Here is a 23,376-nt window from a genome sequence, read left to right as displayed (position 1 = left end):
GTGAGAGAATTATTTGGAATTATGGAGTTGTGCTGTATTCTGATTGTAGTGGTAGTGATAAGATTCTGTATATATGTCAAAACTTGTAGCACTGTAAACCCCTGCAAAAACCAGTTTTGCTATATTTTATTTTTTTTAAATACACACAGAGCTATTTCAAAGGAAATGAATATGTAAAGGGGCAGCCCAAGAGGGTCAGATAGATAGGAAGAGGCAGAAGCAGAATTGTCCTTGGCTCTTGGTTTATGTTGTATCTTGAATTTGAATCTTAGGTCTTGTTTGGCATCAACCTGCCAGAAACTGTTCCCCTTCCATCCCTCTGGTTTCTTCTTTGGGCCCATATCTCCCTCCATGGCATTGAATTAGGGACTCCATCATGGGTTGGGGTATCATGGCAAGACTTAAGCATGGGGCTTTCCCAATGACTGGGTTCTCACAAAGTGTCAGTCTCACCATCAACCAGCAGCAGTAATATCCCTCTTGCCCAAGCCTCTCCCTCCCCTGCACTCTGGATGCCCTCTAAATGGCATGAGCCCAAACAGGGACAGTCACTTGTCTACTCACTTCCCAAATATTTACAGAGTCCCTATCGGGTACCAGGCACATCCAGGGACCCTGCTGCCAGACTGAGGCCCACGGCATATTCTGGAGGGCACGGCTGTCAAAGCAGCTGTCCTCACGAGGCCAGCAGTGGTATGTCCTGTCCCAAAGGTCCTAGGCTGTTATCTCATTTCCCATCTTTGTTGATTTTAAATGCTTTCCAGCACTTCACCCTTTTCTCAGATGAAGATTTAAACATAGGCAGATGTACATCCAATATGGCAATATTTTTCTGTTGACTCACTAACCTCCATTAGCACGTGCTTCCTTAACTCTCTGATTGTATTCAGTTTGTACTTAGAATGACTTATCTCAGCCTACTGTCAGAAAAACTCATTCCTTTTCTGTGTCCAGAAATATAATGCAAGACTGGTGAGATTAGGTGTTAAAGAACAGCAGTGACTTGTTCTAAGTCACCCAACAGATTGGCAGTAGAACAGAAAGTAGAACCCATCTCACAAGGGCGCCAAGTTCTTTCCCAGAGTCAGACTGGGGAGCTGAAGATCCCATATACAAAGCAATTGCTAAAAATCCCTCTCTAGAAACTGGACAGAAATGGAAAAAACTCTCCCAAATAGCTGCTCAAGCAACATAGGACAGAAATGCTTTCAAAACACAGCTATGTCCTGGGGGCAAGAGATGTTTTTGATATAAGTTGCGATGACAGCAGTTTGCAACAGACCCACATTCGGGGAACTGTTCCAGCATGCCAGAGGTTTGGAGGCTTTTAACTCTCATAATTCATCCTCACACACGCCAACTAAGCTAAAGCAATGTTAAGGGGCTGACAAACCACAAAGACCAGGAAATGCAGAGTGAATGCTGATCGGAAGAGCAATAGAGGCAAATGTATATCAAAACGCAATCTGGAAGCTCAGGCTGGCCCTGTGAGGCTTGAAAGCAATTGTGATGATTTCCCAGCACACGCAGAGACCTCCAGCCAGAAGGTGCCCAGAAAGGGAAGGGGAGGAGATATCTGCCATTTCCCATTGTGCTACCCAGGAGTAGTGCGTAGGAAGCCTGGCCTAATGCTGAACTTAGGTCAAGGCTTTACTGAATGAGAACAGTTAATGTGATGCTTTCTTAAATTGGTCCCCATTTCCCTGGGAGCAAAAGCAGAGTTTAGGAATCGGAGTTACGTCAGGAGTTTATCACTGAATGGGACCATTTGGCCACGGGGGAAAATTCCACCTACCCAATCTTCCACCCTCTCCCCTTGCCCCCAAAACCCCATGCAGGTCTCATGTAGGTAATTTTCCTCACCTTCTCTTTTCCTGATGCCTCTCCTCCAATTTCAGTTTCTTTGCATAAGAACAACAGAGCACAAACATGACAGAAACCTCTATCCACCTGCTATTTTTGTTTTCAGAAAATATGCCATCCTGCAAATTAAAGATGTTCAGAACAGAGTTAGAGAAAAAAACAGAGGTCAGAAAGACAGCACCAGGAACCAATCACAGGTATCAATCCCATGCCTGCTTTCCTTCCTGCCTCAATGACCCATTTCCAACTTGATCAGGAGCTTCAGGTAACTATCTGCCAGCATCAATTTCTAACCATGATGTCACCCCTATCTGCCCTCCTGACTATTTAACTGAAGGATGAGAACAAGTCAACAGCCTCAGACCCTACGTGATCTTTAATCGTGAGAACTGGAACATATTGTGGGGCTGAGTGTTGATGGAATGAAATTCGGATACTGCCTTTGACCTTAGCAGTCCCGGGTGGTGATAGAGCACTCGACAGCCATTAGCAGGTCTCCTTGCTGGTCCTAGCTCTGACTAGCTGAGTGATTGATAGATAGCATGTCATCCAACCTCTGAGGTCCTGCCTCAGATGCAGCCGTGTGCTCTCTCATTGCCCCTAACAGATGAAGCAAGGGCGCAGCAGGAATTTCCACCAAGACAGCCCTTTCTGTACAGCCCTAGACTCTTGTCTAGTGCCTCTCAGTTTTCAGGACACAAAAGCTCTGCTGAGGTCCCAAACACCGAGGACCTGAGCCCCCTGATGCCTTCTGATTGCACTAGGTTCTCAAGCCACTGAGGAGAAATTACATTCTGAAAATTCTTCCTTTCCAGTATGCAAGCCACCTTTTCCCCAAACTCCTTTTCCCATGAATCTGAAAGGCAGAGACTAAAAACAATTCTGTCTACCACTGAAGCTACCATGAGGATTCCTTTTAATATTGCTGGAAAGGGCTGCACTGCCTGGTGAAAGAAACCTAAGGGAGGTGCTGCCCTCTTCTGGGAGACACACAAAAGAGAGACCCCCAAAGAGCAGGGATCTGATCTGTAATTCCACTCACAGTGGAAGCCAGGCAGTGCTCTGTGTTCTGCAGATAGCCAGAAAGAACCCAATATATGGAAACAGAAAAACTATGGATGAAATTCATAATCCAAGAATCAGGGCAACCATCCCTGAAAGATGGGCAAAGTCCTGAGAGGGCAAGACAAGATGTAAGAGGTTATTTTTGTCTTCCATGTGTCCCTGAGCAAGCCCTCAGTCATGGCCCAGTCTCCTAGCACCCTTGGCATTAAAAATAATAATAATAATTCAGGGGTCCTGGCTGGCTCAGTTGGTTAAGCGTCCAACTTCGGCTCATGTCATGATCTCACGGCTCACGAGTTTGCGCCCTGCGTGGAGCTCTGTGTTGACAGCTCAGAGTCTGGAGCCTGCTTTGGATTCTGTGTCTCCCTCTCTCTCTGCCCCTCCCCTGTTCACTCTGTTTTGCTCTCTCAAAAATAAATGAAAACATTAAAAAAAAATTTTAAAACCTCTCTGCTTAACAAGTTGTCAGTTCCTTTAGGTCAGTGATCAATTGAGTGAACAAATTTGAGTACAAGCCCTGTGCTTAGCACACAAACATCAGTAAGTCCCAGCCTTGCCCACAGTGAGCTCACAGCATAGTCAGAGGCAGAAGAGTGGCCAATGAAAAGAATGTAACATGTGTGAATGTGCTCAATGTCAAAAGAGCAGATGGGAGTAACCAGAAGCCCAAGCAGGGCAGTGGGCATCTGGATCCTGAAGAAGATATCTTCAAGCAGAAAACACCTGACTGAGCCTGACTGAATGATAGGATTTAGGGACTGGTGGTCAAGAAGAAAAGGAACAGAGGTATGAGAATGTATATAGACAAATGTGGATATGGAAGAGGAAAAACAGTATTTATTATTTCTCCAGTGTTTTCTCCCTGGTAGGGATGAGAAAACAAAACTTCAGCTTGAGATGAACAGCCCACCATTGCAAGCTGCATGGATGGTCAGAGTTTACATACAACCTTCTTTCTATAAATAGCACCCTGCTTATGCTTACACACCCCCCTCTGAAAATAGCAGTGGCTGTTCTCACAGTGACTTTGAACCAGAGTTTATATTTAGTTTACTCTCTCCCATCTATTTATATATCTTTTGTTTACATAAATATTCTTCTCCATTTATTGCTGTCATGTCTGGGCACCTGATGTCATTAGAAGAACACATAGCAACTTCATTCCAAACTAATCGGTGGCTAAATGCATTCCCCATTGTACCCTGTCTGTTCTTGAATGTGCTTCTTAGAATTCCACAATTCCAGGCTCAAGGCTTGCAAAGAGACTTAAGAAGTCCTTCCCCCACCCTTGTACTCTGCCTCCAGCTAGATTCCCTAGAACTGGGCTGTTTAAATTTCCCAGGCCTCCCAGGAAGGGAGCGGCAACCCGCCCCCTTTGTCCTAAATTGGTTTTACAACCCTTGGCTCACTGCTGCTGGAGCAACCACGACCCTGTTCACTCTGCTCAGAAGGCCCTGCAAATGCTCTCAGGCTCCATATCTGTGTCCAGTTCCTTTTCCCAACCAACATTCCCACTCTGCTTCCCTTTGGCTCTCAGTTATCATTTGTATCAAATTTTTCCTGGTTTTCATTAATTCTCCTGAGAACTCCCCTTCAGATTTGGAGCTTTCCACAAATTTGAGGGCTCAGAATCCTAGTGAGACCCTACATTTGGCTGAAGACAATTGGAAAAGCACTTCTGAGTCCCTGGGATGACACCAAGTCCCATCATGAATGTCCTGGTGTCTCCTCAGGATATCATAAATGGCCTGGGGATGACTGTGAACTCTGGATCCTTTTCTACTTTTCTTCCAGAAGAGTAGCAAGGACATAAGCTCTGGAGGCAGATAATCCTAGAGGCCAAAGTCTGTCACATGCAGCTGTGTAGTTCTTGGACAAGTCCATAAACTTCCCTGAGCCTCAGTTCCCTCATCTGTTAAATGGAGATAATGACACCGACCTTTCAAAATTGTAAGAAAATATAAAGTGTACAAAGAGTAGGTGTCCAATCTTTACTAAAGGTCTAATTGTCCCTTACCTTCTTTTCCTACATATTCCTCTTTGCATTTTTTGGAACCCCATTCCAATGAAAACTTCTATAGCTTCTATAGGCTCTAAGGAAGTCTAAACCAGCCCTTGGAAGTGAGAGCCAGTGCTCCTAGACAGGGGCAAGCCATCCTGAATATATAGCACAGGACTTGAGTCATTTTCTGGATCCCTGGAAAGAGACTTGCTGCATAGCCTTGGTACCTTCAGTGGACCACCTGGGAAGAACAATAAACAGAATCCTGTTCTGTGGTGCACAGCATGGACATCCTCCATCCCTGATGAGGACTGGGCAGGAAAAGTAGGAGGGTGGGGGAAGCTCCTAGGTGAGGCAACTAAGTGAGAGAGCCCAGGCATGGGAGGGCTCAGACCACTGAGGAGAGGTGACACCTGCAAACTTCTCATTCTCCCACCTGAGCTCTCATTCTTGGCTCTTCTTTACCCTTTTCTGGCTGTCACTGAGTGTACATCCAGTCTGATGTTTATTCCAAGTAGTCTTGTGTTTTATTGTAACCTCTAGCCAAAGGAGGAAGGAAAAGAATCAAAAACTCATAGAAAAATACAGTTCTAAATTGAATACAATTTTAAGGCTCTTCTTTAATAGGTCTGCTAAGCAATATGAGCCACCTGATAAAGCTAGGATTCTAAATTCCTGCTCATTATAATCCCCCTTCTGGTCAGGGTCAGCATTATGGCTTCTGGGAGGTGGGTGGGGATTAAAACCCTAGAGAGCCAATGGCCAGAGCAGGAAGTTACTAAGGAAAGCAACAGAGTCCCTGAGGACTGAGACCACTCACCTAGACTGACAGTCCCTCAAGAATCTGTTTCTTTGTGAAATAGAGAGTCAAAGGGGCTACCACACTTACCCCTCCCTCTCCCTCACTTGGATAGCTTCTATCTTCTTTCAGCCCCATCAGGCTCCTCCTCCCCCTCCTCCCCTGAAAAACCTGCAGGGTGTGTTTTGGGGAGCTGGTACTTCCACATTCTTCCACAGCCCTCCACTGACCTCCCCATCAGTCTGGTGCTGTCTGCTATTTCTTATCTAAATGCCTGCCTCATGACTCCCCATAACCTCATTCTGTTTCCAATGGGGAGTGGCTAGTCACACTAGCTCCTCAGTTTTAGTCAGGCCTAGAAGTCACTGGAGCCACTCTTTGTCTCTCAGTCAATAACTATTTGTAGAGTCTCCATGATGAGCCCAGCATTGTTTTGAGCACTTGGCATCCATTAATGAACACACCAGGGCAAAATCCTCTATGATCATGATGCTAACATTGGCTTTCCTGATCCAGGGCTAATTCTAACCCCTGACATTAACCTAGCCTTTCATTCCTGACCAATATCTTTGCTTTCACTCATGCATTTGAACTCCACCATGGGCTTTGAGCTTGTCTTAGCAGGTCCCACAGGCACCACTGGCTAGTAAGAGTAGAGGGGCACATGGAACTGACATCACTTGTTTGTCAAAGAGTGATTCAGTGTTGGGGACAGAACTGGAATCAAGGGCTTCTAATTCTCCATGGAGGCTCTGTAGTTCTCTGCCTCCAACCTTGATGTGATCTGAATCCAAGCCTGATGTTTCTGAGCTAGCATCATCCCTAGAGGAAGCCTCACAGCCTCCTTCACCACACTGTTGTTGGCCACCCCTGAGTTACTGCAGTTCTCCATACTAGCAGCAGTGCAGCACTTACTGGAGTGTGCACTAAGCTGTTCAACCCCATTTTGAGTGTCACACATCCCCAGAGAGACTGCAAACTTCCATATGGCTTGAGACATAGAGAACCTCTGGATGTTAGTAGATCCTCCTGGCTGGTGTGTTGCAATGGTTTTGGAGGTATCCCAAGATGGACCTTGGGGCTGCTGAGTAGGGTATGGAGCCTCAGAATAGGACTTCTGGCTGCAGGTGGCCTCATCTGCTTATCCTGGTGAGCTGCACAAATCACCTTATATGTATGCCATTTATAAAAAGTGTTGCAAAGCTCTACTTATATTCCTTAGAAGAGAACTGGACACATGGGTGGTGGTTAATAAATATCTGGCAATGCATTAAATGCTGAAAAGACAAACTTTACATTATTGCAAAGCTGGGAGAGATAGGGAACATATCTGGTTATTGCAAATGAGGATTGAGACCTGGAGAAGCTAATGACTAGTTGAAGATCACACAGCTAATAAGTATCAGAGATGGGGAATGTTTCCAGGGAAAATGGCTTTAGGTTTGCCTGGAAGGCTGGAAACCACAGAGAATTTAGAGCAAGGAGAGAGAGCACATGGGAGACTGGGTGAAGTCAGAGACCAGACCTTTTTCATCATCCCCAGATGCCTGGCGTCTCAGAGGACAGCTGGGGCCATTTGACAGAGGTCTCCACTCCCATGCAAGGCACCATCTCTGAGGGCATGAGGGACACCTGCAAGCCAGATGTGATGGTTGGAGGTTGGAGGTTGGAGGTTGGATTTGTTGATACTACAATGCACCACCTTCAGCCCCCACCCCTGCCAACATGATTAGTGAGTAGAAATTTGTAATAAGGGGAAAAGGCTGAGCAGAAACACATCTGGCCTGCAATGTACCATGCAAGATGCCAAGATAATATGTGACTATCAATGATTTAGTCCCTGTGGCACTCCACCCAGCCTATTGGTTAGAAAAAGCAGAAACACTTATGGAAAGAGATTATAAGATACTCAGAAGCCATAGTTTTGAGTCCTGACTTTCTGGATAACTGGCTGTGGGGCATTGTGAAGTCTCTCAGCATCTCCTGGCTCAGTTTTTCAACTGCAAGGACATGAAAAGTTCATACAAGACAGTACTGGAAATTTTTTGTGTTTCTTACATTCTGGTTAATTCCTCTCTCTTGATGTCTTCAGGTGTTAGCAAAAGAGCTGCTAATGGTTTGCACAGGCACAATAACCTTGTCTGTCTCTAGCAGGAAATACTAGATAGTACTAGGGTTAGAATAGAATGAAATCAAAGTACATACTACAGTACCTAGCATAATGTCTGGCATGTAGTGGACTTACCATGAATGTTTATTGACGGGGGTTGGGGGGAAGGAAGAATGGAAGGAAGGGAAGGAGGGAGGACAAATTAAGCATACTGTTTTTTTCCCATATGTACAAGTCTTGTTTCCACCTAAATAATGAAAGCTAACATTACTTTAGAACTTTTATTCCAAGTATTATTCTAAATACTTAAATTATTAATTCTTTAATCTTTACACCCAAACTGTGACCCCATTTTACAGATGAAGTGATGGAGACACAAAAAATTTACTAATGTTCCTTGATTTCACTCAGCTGCTAAGTCATAGAGTCAAGATTTGACTTTCTATCTTTTTCCCCTAACTGTGTCTCCTGCATAGTGCACACTGTTGTGTTAAGTGGAGTAGAAGAACAAGATGATTGTTTATGGCTGAGAAACCAAAAGACAATGAAAGCAGAAAGAGGTTCAGCCTCAGGAGACCCAGGCAAGTCCTGCCTGCTCCACCTGGATCAGGAAAATACTTAGACTCCAGGAAGACTACGATGGCCAAGGTAATTGACTGCTCACTGTCCAATGTAAATAGTGTATATTCTTAAATATCCCCATCTCCTGAAGCAGTTATTTCCACAGTAATATGGTCAGTGGAAAAGAGTGTTGGAGCCAAAACATCTCTAGGTGTGGATACCAGTCCTGTCATTTAGTATGTGATCTTGGGCCATACTTTTGTGCCTCACTTTCCTCATTTATGATCATAAAAATTTGAGATAGTTTTTAAAGCACCTAGCCCAAAACCTAACAGTCAGCTTTTAATGATATAACTTCCCTTTGCTTCTGTTTCTCTCTCCAATTCTAGAAACCTAAACTCAGATTATATTATTTATTCTAAAATGGGATGGAGATGCCCAAAGTGTGTTATATCTCTAAACTTTTAGTCCCAAGAAAGATCCACAACCTGTCAGGTGGTGGTAGGCATGCAGGAAGCCAGCACACTCATGTGCTAAGCCAGAGCTTGTCACCTTAGGCCTGAGCTAAGGCCCTTCCTCTACTCTTGGGCAGGGGTCCAACTGAGCCACAGATAATTCACCCTCATCAAAGATTTCCTTAGGTGTAGCACTCTACAACCTTTCTTGGCAATAAGTTACTTCTTTTGTCTAACTGGAATCCTTTATATTATAATTTGATCTCACTTCCTTTGCTCTGACTCTAAGGGGAAAGAAGAACAGCTGGTCACCACCACCCACACACTAGCCCTTCCGATAAAAGATGCTAGTGCCAAAACATGGGGTTCCAAAAGCCTGTGCTTTCATCCTGTCATAAAACTCGATCCAACTGACTTGGGAGCTTTGTGGTTTAGATATCGGTTGAGTCAACCTCAATGGGTACCAGGCGGTCTGTGGGCAGCAGAGCATATTTCCTATGCCACGGGAGTGGCCTCATGGTCTTACTGTGGTGGCAGGTGAAGCAGGGTTCACCTGTCATTCCATTAGCCTTCTATCCAAGGTGTAAGTGAAGGGCAAGAGTTTTTGGGTATGTCTGCTTGGAAGAATATCAGACAGGAGGTGAAGGGAAGGAAGACCTGTGATGCCCCCCTGGAATAGTGTGAGTGATCCAAAAAGGAACTGTAAATAGCCTTCACGTATGTGAAAAGTTATCAAACTCACTAGTTATCAGAAGATATAGCTTAATTTCAAAAGATGTCACTTTCTGCCTATTGGTAAATTTTGGATTTTGTTTATTTTTTTATGGTGAGACCGTTTTAGTGGAAATGCAGGGACTAAACTCTCTCATGCATGGCTGATAAGAGTATAAAGCAGATTACACTTTTTGGATAGCGATTGTCAATATCAACCAAAGCCTTCAAAGTATTCCTTCAAAAAATGTGTACATGTTCTATAAAAATTAAAAATATTGATTAATATGTATAAAATTAACTAAGCTGCATTCACTACAGTATTCCTTAACAACTGCAAAAAATTTTTGGAACAAATTGCATGCCTGATGATAAGGATTTAGTTAAATAATTAAATCTCATTGTGATTGTATAAAAGTGTATAGTCATTAAATATAACAATGTAAAGACAGAAAAATAGGATATATTAGGTGAAAAAATAGATATCAGAATTGACATTGACATTGCATTGACATGAATACATCTATCTATCTATCTATCTATCTATCTATCATTTATCTAACTATGGAAAGATATATACCAGAATATTAATTGTGATTGTGTCTGGGTGGTGACATTTTAGATCATTTTACTTTTCTTAGTTTTTCTTTAAATTTATATTGCAGAATCTAATATTTATCTAATAAACATATATTCCATTTGTGTTAAGAAAAAATAATAATGTAATTTTAAGAATGGAACAATCTGGGAAAACTTTCCCACGCCTCAACTCCCTGTAAAAACTGAATAAGCCATGATCAGCCTTGGAAAGAAACATTTACTGAAGGATGATGTGCAGGTTAAAGAGAAGTATGAAAAAAGGGAGGCACAGCTCAGGCTTTGCCCTGTTAGGAAGTGGCCTGGGAGAGTCACACTTGTGTGTCTGCTTCCGAACCTCAGGTTTTAGATACATCTTGCTGAGCCATGTCCTCCTGCCATAAATGGCTGTTTATGTCTTTGCTCAAAAAAAAGGTGAACGGGAGTGGGAGATACAGGTTTCCAGTTATGGAACGAATAAGTCACAGGAATAAAAGGCACAGCATAGCGAAGGTAGTCAGTGATATTGTTGTAGCGTTTCTGGTGACAGATGATGGCTACACTTGTGGTGAGCAGAGCATAATGTATAGTCTTGTCCAATCACCAGGTTGTACACCTGGAACTAATGCTACATCGAAGTCAACTATACTAAAATAAAATAAAATAAAATAAAATAAAATAAAATAAAAATAAGGAAAAAAAATCTTTGCTCAAAAAATACCCCTATTTTGCTTAGCAATTCCAGTCCTTCCCAAAAGAAATAAAAATACTTGCCCCCACAAAGACCATACATGAATTTTTATAGTAGCTTTATTCAGAACAGCCAAAAAGTGGAAACAAATCAAATGTTCATCAGCTGATTCAAAAAAATGTGGTGTATGTACACAATGGACTATCACTCTGCAATTAAAAGGAATAAAGTACTTATACAAACATAGGATGAACATCATAAGCATTATGCTCACTGAAAAATGCCAGACATGGATACCACTACACATTGTATGGTTCCATTTATACAAAACATCCAGAATAGGCAAATCAGTAGAGACAGAAAGGAGAATAGTGATTGGCTAGCATGGGGCAGGTGAGACTGAGAAATTGGAAGTGAGCACAAGTGGACATGAGGTTTCTCTTGGGACTGATAGAAATGTTCTAAAATCACATTGGGGTAATGGCTACACAACTATGTAAACATACTAAAAACTTTAATAGTATACTAAAGACAAGTAAATTCTATAACATATAAATTAAATCTCAATACAAAACTTTAAAAAGGTGAGTTAATGTTTTACTTGAAGGACACAACCCTTTGAATGCACTTATTCATTCAAGTATTCATTCATCAAATATTTTCAAGTGCTCACAGTTTGCAAGGTATTACTCTAAAAATATGTGAGTTAAAAAAACCCAGAAGTTACCAACTGTATTTTAGTGATCTGCAAATCAGTTTACAGTCTATCAATATCTATCAATAGACTCTTAACTACATAGGCAGGGGCATTTCTTGTACACGTTTTCACCCCTCAGATGTTACATAGTACCTGGCATACAGTAGACCCTGTCTGACATATTGGATAAATTAACTATGGAGGTATAAGAAAGCCAGAAAGTTGAGGGAGATGAATACAGGGAGCTATGGTTTCCCCGAGCTGATCCCTGGAGTAGCATGGAGGGAGGGAGGGTGACAAGGGAAAAAGATGCCAAGGGCCATGGAGAGAAAATACAGACCTTCTGGCTTTTCAAACACCAGAGAAGAGTGTCTCTGAAGCTCAGGGTTTGGCAGGTGGTAATGTGTGTGTGGCAAGTCCCTCAAGCCATATTTTCCAAGATCCTATCCAGCATATGCTAGTTTAAGAACATAAAATGGGGGCTTCTAAGCCTCGTGCCACCTTCTCCCAGACTACCCTTTGTTGGGGGATGTAATGGGCATCTTCTTGCTTCCATCTTCCCAAAGAACTCAAGGTTCCTATTTGGTGCTGGCCACCTGCTATGAAATGGTTGTCAACACCTGGGCCACTCCACCCCCAGCCTCCGCCTGGAGTGTTCCAGAGCTGTCTTTATTCATTGCCCCTCCATTCCAAGAGAGCCTTTTGGAATTTTCCAATGTGCATGCAAAGCTATTAAGATGTTTATTCTCTTTGACCCAAAGATTTTGCTTCTAGGAACAAATGGGAAGAAAGCAATCAGATATATTTACAGTGATATGTTTATTAGGTTCTTCTCTGTGGTAACATTGGTAACTGGTGACATTGCAACATTGGAAGCTGCCTAAATGAGCAATGGGAGAATGGTTAATTCAGTTATAGTACAACTATATGATGAAATACTATGCAGTCATAACAATCCTGTTGCAAGTAAATTTAATTATAACAGGAGGAATTTGACCTTGACATATGATTAAGTAAAAAATGTAAATTGTAATATGCTACGTATAGTATCATCCAGTTTTGTAGGTTATATCTATTCTATCTACTTGCAGGAAGGAACAGCAAGAAAACAGCTTCTATACAGTAGGGAGATTAGGGATTGGGCATTGGTGTCTAGGCGGCTGGTGAGTTCATGCCTATAAGCATGCATAGAGAAGGGTAGTAGGATATGCACGAATGCAAAAATATTTATAATCACAGGTTGGTGGTATTATGGTGAATGTTTATGAGTACTTGCACTTTTCAGAATTTTCTAGTTTCTACAATGAAAAAAAGACAATTTTAAAATTATTCACAGTAAAAATCAGCAGTTAAAAAAAAAAGGTACTTTAAGATGCCGGGTAGAAATTTGTTCTGCATATTACCTTGTCAGTTATGTCCCAGTTGCCCTGAGTCTGACTTGACCTGAGTGCCTTAAACCATAAACTGTCAGAGCAACCACTCCTTGGTTGCAAGACAAGGGAAGTTGAGGGCTGCCTCTCTTGCAGGAAACAATAATAATTTCAAATGAAGAGGTTTCTCTTCCTAAATTTGGAACCAAAATTTCATATACTAATAAATGTCATTCTTCATGTGTTTGGAAGTGCCATGGAAACAGTCTGAAGTTCAGGGGGCTGGAGTGCCTGCCTCTCACTCCCTGAGCCCCCAGCTCAGCCCAAGGAGCCAGAAGGAGGCTCAGAGGGTGGAGAGGGTATGTCTCTTCCTGCATTTTAGTCCTAGGGGGCTTCTATGACGAGGAGTGATTTTAGAATTAATTAAAAGGTAATAGAGAGGACGAGATGATCTGGGAGAAAGGAAGTATGAGAGCAATCATCTGTCCATAAGGAATAATACAAGTCTCCCTTAAAAGATGAGCTGGGTCTCATCTTCTCTGATCTGAGGACTCTATAAAAGGTCCACATATGCCAGACCCCAGGAACAGGAGGAGTTTGACAAGTATGTAGCTCTGGATGGCTGCCCATTCTGGGAAAGGAATCTTGGCCAACTATCCTGGGATTTTCTTCATTTACTCCATGGGGCATGGGGCACTCTAGGGTGGGAAGGTAAGGAGTGTGGTCAAGTATGCCCTGTTTGACTGAGAGAACATTGATTTGAGGGCTCCCCAGGTAGATTGTAGGGAGGGGCTCAGCCCAAGTCCTGGGTGTTCCTGTGGGCAGAACACTCTGGCTCAGGAAAAGCGGGGAAGGGAGCCCAGGACATCATTAACCCAAAATGGAGACACACTTTCCACTTCTTTTTGTTTCTGAAGGGAGACTGTCAGAATCCAGAGACATCTGGAGAAGGAGAGGAGGGGACTTCACATAGTACATGATGGCCCCTTCCCTGAACTAGACTCATGCTCCCAGAGGGTGCCTTCTGGGCAGCAGCAAGGCATTGCTGTGTGTGTTGGTGGGTATGTGGGCTCAAAGATTGTCTTAGAAACTGAACATTAAACTGCTTCTCCAAAGTATCATGGGCACCTAGGAGAGGTTTTGAGTTTGAGATGGGGACCACAGGAAGGGAGGCTCTGGGGTGTTCATCAGTATCCACCTTTCCTTCATTTTGGCATCTCAAACTCCAGTTATCCTTCCCTTCGTAGAGTTTCACTCAGGAGAACAAGGGTTGCCCTCCCCTTCACCCTGTTTACAAATCCCTCAGAGTGTACAGGGAGAGAAGCATCTCCTCTAAGGTAATACGTCCTATCAAATCCTCACGGAGCCTTGTCTCCCCTCTCCAGCCTTTGGCTTGTCAAGAGGGCTGAGGGATTGAACCAGAGTGGACACTGAAGGCTTCTCACCAAGATTTCAGTGATATGCAGGCAGAGCTAAGCCAGGTGTGAGTACTCAAGGCAGCATGTCTGCTTGCAGATGGGTGCCCCCCACACTCACACACACACACACACACACACACACATATTGCTTCTTAACCTTTACTCCACAGGGTTCTTTCATGCGTATGACTGGCTGAGTGGGGGATGAGAGAAGCTACTTGAGTTTTGTTTTTCTTTAATTATACATTAAATAATTCTGTTTATTTTCCTGTTGTTACAACAGTAACATAATCAGGGCCGCCTGGGTGGCTCAGTCGGTTAAGTGTCCAACTCTTGATTTCGGCTCAGGTCATGATCTCATGGGATCTCATGGTTCATGATTTCAAGCCCCGTGTTGGCCTCTGTGCTGAAAATGGGGAGCCTGCATGGGATTCTCTTTTTCCATATCTCTCTGCCCACTCCGTTCATGTACTCCCTCATACTCTCTCATTCTCTTTCAAAAATAGACATTAAAAAAACGACAGTAACACAGTTATTGCAGAAAAATGAAATAATAGACAAGAAAAAACTTCATTACCATCTTTCTTTTCTTTCTTTTTTTTTGTCAAGGGATATATTTATTTTACTATCTTTCTAGAGAAACTTCTCTTACTAATACCAAGACCTATAACCTTCCAGACATTTTTCTATGCTTCAGTTTTTCCTATGATGATGACACTTAGTTGATAGATATGTAGATGTAGATATACACACAGGTATAGATATGGATATAGATGTAGATATATAATATACATACCTTCACATTTTTAACATTTAAAAAAGTGAGATTATGCCCTTATAATATGCCTTTTATTTAACATATAAAGAAAATCTTTTCAGGCCAACAATCTGTGTTCACAAAAATTATACTAAATGAGTAAAGAATATGCTTCTGGAACATTGGCATAGTTAACCAATTCTCTATTGTTGGACAGTTAGGATACATTCAACCCTATACAATTAATTTAATTAAGGCCAAATTTTAAATCATCTGCTAACGATATACTGAATTATAATGATTCAATTCAATTATGATGATACATTGAATTTGCATTCAATAATGAAGCATGTATAATTATAAGTACATTATACCTTTTTCCTTTTTGATGGGATTCTGACAAAAGTGAAATGTATTGGAATTCCTCTATTTGTTAGTCCCAAACTTGTAGCAGTACTACAAACAGCAAGTCCTTTTGTTCTGTGTTCATGTATCCTAAACCTGGCTGTTAAAAAAACAGATTTTCATCATCTGTGCTGGAGAGAAAGCTGAATGATCTTTTCTTTCCCTCTGCAGAAAATGGTTTCATGAAGTTGTTGCTATATGAGGAAGTGATTGAAAAGAATGTAGGGCAGAAAAAGTATTTTGTCAAGAAAGTAATTAATAAAAATATTATTAGTTTCCAGATTTTAAGACATTTGTTGTAGATATCAGCTTTGTAAAACATTTATTGTGTTGTGAAGTATTTTGACATTCTAAATAAATGCATTTTTATACTTAATTCTATATTGTGATTTTTGCATTTTCCCCCACAATTTTGCAAGTTTATGCTTGTCAAAACTTAGATGCGTACCTGACATCAGACTTGGATAGGACACATGCAGCCCCACCAGAGGCACAAAGATAAAACAGACAGTCGTGTGTGTGTGTGTGTGTGTTCCCTGGATATTTAAGGTGCTATTATTCCTTAACAAACATGTCTGCCTGCTCTTTTCCTGAGTTCCCACATTTCCTGTCTGCCCAGTGACCCTACCATTTTGCTTTACTGCTGTTTTCCCTACCTACCCCTTCTCTCTCTCTCCCCCTCTGTCTTCTCTCTCTGCCCCCTACTATTTGCCTCATTCTCTCATTTTCCCTCCAAATCTGGAAAAGGATCTTCATAAAAAGATGGTCAGTATGACAGATGAGAAAATGGAGGCTCAGGGTCCAAGCTGGCACTCCCTTCTGATTCCCTGCCAGAGCACTTGTCCAGGGAGCCTGTGTCAGCCTGTGTCAGCTGATGTCCTCCCTCTGGCCTGAGGGGGTCTTGTAAAAGCAGATCCAATGTGTGCTCAGAAAATTGCCAGAGGTGGCCCTATGAATCCCATAGGTTGTATGTGATGACCCCTCTTCTGCCTTCCTGAGCCGTCTCCTCCCTCACTAGTCCTCAGAAATTGCTGTGCAGGGCCACAGAGAGGAGAGTGGGCTACAAGGAGAATTTGGCAACTGGTAAATCTGTCTTCGAGGATCTCATGGGCAACAGCGTGGGCGCTGTCCACCTGGCCAACCTCCCACCAGCACAGGCTTCCGGGATGCTTGTTCAGCCCACATCTAGGGGCAAGAGCCAATGCCCTGCCCTCTGCCAGTGCAAACTTTGCCCCCGTTCTGGAAGAGGGCAAAAAGGGGGAGGAGGAAGACCAGAGGAAAATAGAGAGAAGGAGGTCCTTCTTGCAAAAAATCCTAACTCTTTCACAAACCTTCCCTTGCCCCCTCAAGCCCCTGGCCTCATTCCCTCCTTAAGGCTTCCAAAACATTCTCAGACCACCCATCAGCATTATCTAGCATGTACGTCCTCGATACTCTTTGATATGAATGAAATTTGTCTCAACTACACAGAGACCTTCTACATACAGACATGATGCATTATGATGTGTAATTTATTTCTGTGACCCCTCACCTCATGCAGTGACAGGTGGTTAAGAACTACTTGCTAGCTGGGTCATTACTTGTTGTGACAATACTAAGATTACACCTCCACGCTATGCTTGAAACAGACCCGATTTCACCTAGAATTCCAAGTCTCAGATAATATACAGAGTGTTTGATATTCCCACAGGGAAGGGAATCCAGTTTATTCCTGTTATCACTCACCGAGAGAAGTGATGTGGGTCATATGGTGACTTCTGGGGACAGCAATAAAGAGGAAATAAAGAAAATCTAGTGTACAGAAAATCATCTCACCATCTCTCAGATCCAAGAATTTCCCTAATCAACTTCCACGACCTTGCTTCCCTATCCAGGATGTTCCCAGCCAGAAAGTTGGGAGAAGCTCCACCAGCTGACAAGGAATGACCTCAAAGAAGCCATTCTTTTCCAGAAACCCTGCCCACACTTTTTGAAATGTGTGAGGAATACTGCATGTGTCTTCTGCATCTGTGGAGTCCTACCCCTGAGAAGGGAAAGCACTCCTTCTGGAAGCAGGACCATCTAGTGCAGCAAATTTCCCACAGGTGTTGGGAGAAAACTTTGCTGGTGCATGGAGCAGCATTCATGGTTTTCAGGAAGGTTACTCCCATTTCAATTTTCTGTTTTCCTTATAAGGAGAATGTCTCATCAGGTGTTAGGATTTCTTTAACTCTTATCAAAACCATAACTCCCATTTTAACCCAAATAAATAGGTCTCAGAGTGACAGCCTTCAATAGATCAAATATCCAGGTAGGTTTCATTAACACTGTTTTCCATTAATTACATTTGCCCTTTAGTCTCCAGTCTTTAGAGCAAACAGTATTGCTTTTTCATTGGCATTAGTGATATAGTTTCCTTTTAAAGTAACTACACTTAAGTAAAAAGTGGGCCTGGCTAAAGAAAAAGGATTAAGTAATAGCACAGGTGTTTGCAGATATGCCAAAAATGATGAAAGCTGTATGCTTACAACCGAGGGCTGGGAACCATTGGAACTGAGAAAAAGAGAAAAAAGTTAGAAGCGCTCTATTCCCATCCTTGTCCTGGCACTTTCTAGTGTGACTTTGGACAAGCCACTGCACCTCTTTCTCTGACTGTTTTCTCATATGTAACATGAGGAGGGTCGGTAGGCCAAAGGGTTTTAAAGTATATTCCAATTCTGAAATTCTATGATGCTTTATTATTTTGTGTGTAAGGGGTAGGGGAAGAGAGCATGGAAAGAATAGAACAGTAAAAGGAAGTGGAATTCTTCTGCTTGTTGTCTTTGAAACTAGTATAGGTGAGTTCTCTCTTTGATTTCACTATGGAGTGAGACCTAAGAACAATGCCAATCTGTTAGCAATTCTGTCTGTAACCCTCCCTCACCCAGCCATTGGCCCTTAGAGCCAGGGCAAGTGGCAGCTCCCATCTTCCTCAGAGATGGCAGCCTCTTAGTTCTGAAGACGAACATCCAGAAGAGGAAAATGAAGAGTCCATGCCCCGTCTGCCTGGTTGGAAGGCCCCTTGCTAATCTCCCCATCTTGAAATCTGAAGCCCTGGGAATGGTCTCTTCATGAATAGCCTAATAGACAGAGAACTCCTTGGGGGATTCCTATCAGCCCCTGCTTTCCTCCCCATTGTGACAGGTGAAATGAGAAGCTTGGGGATAAAGCAGTTAGTCCCCTTTCCAGAAGCCTGGTTGGAGCTATGGATGGGAAAGGGAAGCAAGGGCAAGCCCCCTGTTCCAGGGCCTAGGGAAGGGAGAAGCTTGGCTCTGTTCCCCCATTAGCATTAGAAACCTTTTTGAAAAGAAAGAGAAGAGATTTGATCTTAGATGGATTTTTATAATAGTCCTTGCAACAAATTGAGCAAAATGTCTGACTCTGAGCAGCTCAGAGGTGGAATAATTTGTAACATGGCTCCAGGCAAATCAAGAAAGGGAAGACAAGACAGTGTTTCAAAGGGAAATGGCCTCTAAACAGAAGAGTCTGGGAGAACATGGCTGGCATGCAAGTCCCATGCTGTGGCTTAGAGCCTGAGAACTGTTCCTTGGACAATATGTTTATATGTGTGATGTATTTGAACAGAGAAGTTCTGGAGTAAAGAGGCTAAATGGCTTAGCTCAATTCACCTCCAACTCGGCTTTGGCCTGAGGTCTTCTCTCTTCAACAAATCACTATTCATTCTTCTGGCATCGCCCCAGAATTTTTACCTGTACATCCTAAATTGGAGTTTTTAATTGTTTTTGTTTATCTTCTGTATCAGGGAAGCCCGCTGAAAGTGCTCATGGGGGGAGTACACTGTCTCTGTAGATGAGGAACAGTGGGAACTGCAGTGAGATCAGAAGTCCAGACCCCATCCCAAGATGGCAGCCAAGTCTTGCTCCCCCTGCTGGCTTTGGGGAGCCAGTTCAGAGTCCCTAATTGTTTGGGTTCTACCCCCAATTGTAACATGTTGTGGGTGTGAGGGATTTCCCAACAAGCAGTTCTCTAACATCAGCTGGATGTCCTACAATTCAACTTGATTCTGACCCTAGGTACCCTAAGATAACATCAAATTCCATGGGTTGAGGGCTCAGGCCCACCAGACTGCCCCTGCCTCTCCATTTCAATACCAATCAGTAGTCCAGGTTGTCACTTTGCCTTCTAACCCACTGGCTATAAATCAGAAGTTCCCACAACTCACTCTTCGGTTTGATCAATTTACTAGACTCACAGAACTCAAAGAAACATTTTACTTACTAGTTCATTGGTTTGTTATAAAAGGATGTAACTCAGAAACAGACAGATGGATGAGATGCATAGGGCAAGGTATGTGGGAAAGGGCCCAGAGCTCCTATGCCCATTCTTCACATGTTCACCAACTGGGAGACTCTCCAAAATTCTCTTTTGGGGTTTTATGGAGGCTTCATTACATAGGCATGATTGATTAAATCATTGGTCATCAGTGATTGAACTCAATCTCTAGCCCCTCTCCCCTCCCCAAAGATCAGGAGAAGGACTAAAAATTCCTACACTCTAATCACATGGTTGGTTCTTCTAGCAACCAGCCCCCACCCTTAGGTGCTTCTAAAAGTCATCTCATTCACATATCAAAAGATACCTTCATCATTCTCCTTATTTAGGAAATCCCAAGAGTTTTAAGAGCTCTACGCTAGAAACAGGAACTAAAACCAAATGTATATTTCTCTTTACAAATGAAAATATCACACTAATCAATTCTGGATTTTTCAAGGGAATCAGAAATTCCAGGACTTTTTTTAAATTATCAAATTTAAAAAATAAATGAAATAAAGTTAGTTAACATACAGTGTAGTCTTGGCTTCAGGAGTAGAACCCAGTGATTCATCTCTTACATATAACACCCAGTGCTTATCCTGAGAAGTGCCCTCCTTAATGCCCATCGCCCATTTAACCCATCCCCCCACCTACCTTCCCTCCAGCGACACTCAGTTTGTTTTCTGTATTTAAGAGTCTCTTATGGCTTGCCTCCTTCTCTGTTTTTTTTTTCCAATTTAAATTTTAGCTAGTTAACATACAGTTCAATATTAGTTTCAGGAGTAGAATTCAGTGATTCATCACTTATATACAACACCCAGCACTCATCGCAAGTACCCATCACCCATCTAACCCATCTCCCACTCACCTCCCTCCATCAACCCAGTTGGTTCTCTATTGTTAAGAGTCTTTTTTGGCTTATTTCCCTCTCTTCTCTTCCACCACTTCCCATATGTTCATCTGTTTTGTTTCTTAAATTCCACATATGAGTGAAATCATATGGTATTTGTCTTTCTCTAATTGACTTATTTTGCTTAGCATAATACATTCTACCTCCATCCACATCATTGAAAATGGCAAAATTTCATTCTTTTTTGATGGCTGACTAATATTCCACTGTGTATTTGGGCTCTGTCCATAGTTTGGCTATGATTGGTAATGCTGCTATAAACATTGGGGTTGCATGCACATCTTCAAATCTGTATTTTTGTACCCTTTGGGTAAATATCTAATAATGCAATTGCTATATAATAGGGTAGTTCTATTTTTAGTTTCTTGAGGAACCTCCATACTGTTCTTCAGAGTGGTTGCACCAGTTTGCATTCCCACAAATAATGCAAGGAGGTTACCCTCTCTCCACATCCTTGTCAACACCTGTTGTTTCTTGTGTTGTTAATTTTAGCCATTCTGACACGTGTGAGGTGGTGTCTCATTGTGGCTTTGCTTTGTATTTGCCTGATGATGAGTGATGTTGAGCATCATTTCATGTGTCTGTTAGTCATCTAGATGTGTTCTTTGGAAAAGTGTCTATTCATGTCTTCTGCTCATTTCTTAACTGGGTTGTTTACTTTTGGGGTGTTGAGTTTGAGAAATTCTTTATAGATTTTGTATGCTAACCTTTTAACAGATATGTCATTTGCAAATATCTTCTCCCATTCCATAGGCTGCCTTTTAGTTCTTTTAGTTTTTTTTTTTCATTGCTTCCTTCTCTATGCAAAGATGAGGTCTTATCTTGATGAGGTCCCGATAGTTCATGTTTGCTTTTGTTTCCCTTGCCTTCTGTGACGTATTTACTAAGAAGCTGCTGCAGCTGAGGTCAAAGAGGTTGCAGCCTGTGCTCCCTTCTAGGATTTTGATGGTTTCCTGTCTCACATTTATGTCTTTCACCCATTTTCATCTTGTTTTTGTGTATGGTGTAAGAAAATGGTCTAGTTTCATTCTTTTTCATGTCTCCATCCAGTTTTCCCAACACCATTTGTTAAAGAGACTGTCTTTTTTCCATTGGATATTCTTCCTTGCTTTGTCGAAGTTTAGTTGACCATATAGTTGTAGGTCCATTTCTGGGTTTTCTGCTCTGTTCCATTGATCTATGTGTCTGTTTTTGTACCAGTAACATACTGTCTTGGATGTAAGATTGGCTTTTAAAAGGTCACATTCCTGAGATAGCTTGAAACTATAATTAAAGCTTGGTTTGTTGTTGTGGGGGCACAAATGACTCAAGTTGGGCTTTTTTTTTAACACAACCCATATGATCCATCTTTCTTCCCATTTTTGCATCATCAGCCCTATCTAGATAAGCTTGTGCCCATCCTCTGAATCCCTGCCGTCACCCCAATCTTCGCCTCCCCACTCTAGAAATAGGGCTTGGGACTTACTGAAGTTAAGACAACAGTATGCCATAGAAAAGTTCTTTGGAATCTTCACTTAGCACCATCTTGTCTCATTTCCTGCTTTCTAAGAACAGAGAGATGTTCCATTCCTTTCTGCACACCTCAAGGTGTCAGTAATTGTGTTCTACCAACAATCTCTTGATGAATACTCCTTGACAACCCAGTGCCATGACCAAGGCTCTGAGTCATATAAAGAATGTGTTTATAATGGAATGAAAACTGGATATGGAAATTTAAAGGCATTCTTGTTGTAAGAACAAATGTCTAGAGTGGGAATGGGCTGAAGAATGAGGACTTTCCTACTTCTCTCAAGAGTGAGGTATGGGGGAGTGGTAGTGAGCAGTAGATTGGATTGATGTTTGGGAATGGGATATGATGGGCTTTAACAGACCTGCTGAGGCACTGGGCCATTCTTCTCTAGGCTTCTCAAACTTTTACCCATGTTCACTAATGGCAGAGGCAATGAATATATTTCTTGGGGGCTTAGAGATCTGATCCAAAGTAGTCTACTTCAAGTTTGAAATTTCCCCAGAGCTTCATGTTTTATCATTAGAATGTTTGATACTTTTGTATTCTACTCCATAGGCTTTTAAAACATAAAATAATAACACTTTCCTCGATTTTTCAGTGCTGTCAGGAAGAAATCCCATTGGCCTGGTGACTTTGCTTTGCACCTGGAACTTAAACATGTGTCCCTTTAACCTATATGAACCCTGTTTAAGAAGGGTCACCATGGGCCCCGAGCAGGAGAGTGTTGTGGTCAGAGCAAAGGCAACATGAGGATTCATGCGTGTCAGGCAGACAGGAAGCCACTGGGTTGTATAGGTGACAAATGACACTGGTCTGCACCAGAGTGGAAGCAGTGAAAATGAAGAGAAGCAACAGACTCCAGGTAATACTGCCAAGTGGAGCTTATACATTCATGGTCCCGACTTACTGACTGGGAGGGCATCAGTCGTTGCCCTTAAAAACAGATCTGAGTGTATTTTTACCAACCAGGGAATGTGCTAAAGCCGCCTGGATTGCAGCATTAAACAATCTGATGAATAAATGACAAAATACAGCTTCTCAAGCCTGCTTTGATTTAGGGCTGGCAACTTCTCAGTTCAAAGAAAAGGAAAGAGAGACTCCCCAGTCACCATAGGCTTAAGTCAGACTTCCAACATCAGCTTGTAAAAGTCTGCTTGGATAGGGAGTTGCTTTGACTAAACAA

Source organism: Acinonyx jubatus, chromosome B4 (assembly GCF_027475565.1).
Source record: "Acinonyx jubatus isolate Ajub_Pintada_27869175 chromosome B4, VMU_Ajub_asm_v1.0, whole genome shotgun sequence".
Taxonomy (NCBI): Eukaryota; Metazoa; Chordata; class Mammalia; order Carnivora; family Felidae; genus Acinonyx; species Acinonyx jubatus.
The sequence above is the reverse complement of the archived record's forward strand: the minus strand, read 5'-3'. Positions refer to the sequence as shown.